Source organism: Morone saxatilis, unplaced genomic scaffold (assembly GCF_004916995.1).
Source record: "Morone saxatilis isolate NCDOM2014 unplaced genomic scaffold, NCSU_SB_2.0 Contig10, whole genome shotgun sequence".
NCBI classification, from domain to species: Eukaryota; Metazoa; Chordata; class Actinopteri; family Moronidae; genus Morone; species Morone saxatilis.
Window position 1 is genome coordinate 7972966 of NW_023339652.1, and position 2652 is coordinate 7975617.

General features: G+C 37.0%; 1 protein-coding gene across 3 annotated transcripts in view; it reads left to right on the forward strand.

Annotated features, from left to right (window-relative positions):
* atp2b1a (ATPase plasma membrane Ca2+ transporting 1a) overlaps nt 1–2652 on the forward strand; it is a 38450-nt gene that overhangs the window by 15358 nt on the left and 20440 nt on the right. The gene's annotated exons all lie outside the window — the stretch shown is intronic.

The following is a 2652-nucleotide window of genomic DNA, read 5'->3' on the forward strand; positions in this document are numbered from 1 at the left end:
AGGCAATAAAAGCCCCCCAAAAATGTATATTTAAAAAGAAAAATCGCAGGAAAAGTGAAAGGTGCAACTCCATGAAGTGACCAGACGCACTTTTAGTATTTGAGTGGACTTCATTTCTAAAATACCCAGTGGGCACCTTTGTATAAACCCCAATAATCTGGTTTTTACGTGATAAAAGTAATACTATAACTTGGGCGGAGATTATGGGAATCTCATGATCCCATTATCCTTGTTAAGAATATCATATTAACATACCCAGATTTGAAGTTATTAGCATTATAAACACTTTTTGTCTTCTTTTTCTCAATATTTTGTAGTGTTGCTTGTGTTACAAATGTTGAAAAATATATATATATATATATATAAATGTTATAACACGTCTGTCATTGTGACAGGGACTGTGTATTGGAGAAAGGAAAGTAGAGCATTCCCATCTAGAGTCTGCTTAAGGTCTAATGACCCAAATATCCCATTTTTCTGTTGAAGTTTACCATAATTAGGAAGACTGTGTTCAGAATGTCCTCCTTTGCCACATTTACACAAAGTGGGGTATTATTTGCGTGAATCTTTACATATTTTCTTAGAACTAAGATTCAGTAACAGGCCACTGAACAGTGTGCTGGCACATCTCTACCTACACACAGTTATATGAAGACAGTAAAAGGAAAAACCACGACCCCGTTTCAACTCATGTGACAGGCCCAAGTCTTACCTTGACCCCTCACTGCTGGCTAAAATGACAGTACTTGGGGATGGGGTCAGCTGAGGACAAGCATTCAAATGAAATGGTTAATGATTAGCTGCTTGACTTGAGACAGACTCTGGGTGCTAAAAGGATGTGAGGGGCCAAAGCCAACCTATTTTCTGTTTGTGTGTCCAATGGAGGGACGACATTTTGATCGTTGGTCTGTCACTTGTATTCATTGCTCTAACGCAAAGGAAAAATGTGCTGTAAAATTGGTTGGGGTATTAGCTGTCAGCATGTTTTCATTAGAACCGGAGAGAATCAAAGCAGACGGTGAGAGACAGCCAGGGTGCAGCAACAGGCAGCTATGCACGATAAACCCCGTAGCCTTTTAATGTGCTGTGCTGATGAGTCATCGTCATTCTTCTCACCTCCGTTTTAGAAAAGTATGTGTTAGTGTTGGGTTGTAATGTCAATTAAGAACGTACCTAGTGATAGAGGATTATTTTCTTCTTTTAATGAAGTCGACCAAAACCTTGTTTAAAGTGAGCAGTGGGCAGAAGGGCGAAGGTTGAAACAGAGGGGGCATGTTTTAATTAAAATTGGATCCAAACACATCATAGTATAAAACATGCACCTGTCTGCTTGACAGTGACTTCCCGTTTTAGGAATATTGAAGCAATTCATTCAGGAGTAGTGTAGTCCCATTGCCATGGATGTGATTTATTTATAAACATTTCATAATGTTCATTGACAATCAGCAGGGGCTGCGCAGTTTGGATTGATTGTAAATGCAATGCTTTGTTTAATTAAAGCATCTCAAATTATGTTGAGCTCAAAGGATAACTAATGAAGTAATAATCAGTCAGCAAACCGGCAAAGAAAAGAAAATATAACTCTGATTGTTGAGTTGTTTAAGCTGTAGGTTGGACAAAACCGTCTTTAAGGACTGGATTGGAGAACGGTAATTTGGGAAAAAAAAACAAAGGTTTACTCGTGTGAATTGTGGAAGAAGAAATAAAGGGAATACTCTTACCACTGAATAAATATTGACTCCTAGAATTGACTTATGAATCTGTTTTGGATTCTTGGATTGGATCACTTTAACACTGATTTAACAAACCTACTAAAAAAAGCTATGACAGTGTCTAAAAGTGGAAAAATGGGGAAAAATGAATTTATTGTTGTTTAGAACATTTAATAAATATGTAGATATCAGTTTTACAATTGATAGAAAAGTATTTCATGAATTATTTATTTCAGTGCTCACATTGTAGTAAAAGAAAACGTTACCAGGACAATGAGGCAGTGTGTAGATATTTAATTATCTTAAAAGACGGCAGGAATGCTAAAAGTAAATTTTGTATGACGAATGCACAAATTCTACTAATTGTAGTAGCAACTAACGGTTATTTTCATTATCTATTAATCTTCAGATTTTCTTCTTTTCTCAGTTAATTGTTTGTCAATATAATGTCATAAAATAGAGAAAAATATCTATCAATGTATTCATATTGCTTGTTTTATTCTACCAACAGTCAAAAACCTAAAGATATTTAGTTGACTATCATATATGGCAAAGAAAAGTAGTAGTATCCTTTCTGTCGATCGACTAATCCATGTAATCAGTTACAGTTATCAATTAGCTCTACTACCATCAGTGGTCTACTGGATGTTGACAACATTTCTTTGCATGTAAGATGTAGAATTGTCTCACTTTCAAAAGAACAATGGACCTTACTCCCCATGCTGTCACTGCACAGACTCATTCAAATGTGGTGTCATGATTTGCATTGTACCTCTAGTCTGTGTGTGTCTGTGTGTGTGTCTTTCTGTCCTCCTCCGTCTGTCCATACCTTGACCCTACTGATCCTTTTCCCTATTAAGACGCCGCTATTCCGAGCGCGGTTTCCCTTCAGCCATCGGTAGCCCCCTCTCTTTATTAGCCTCAGTCCCTTGCACCCTCA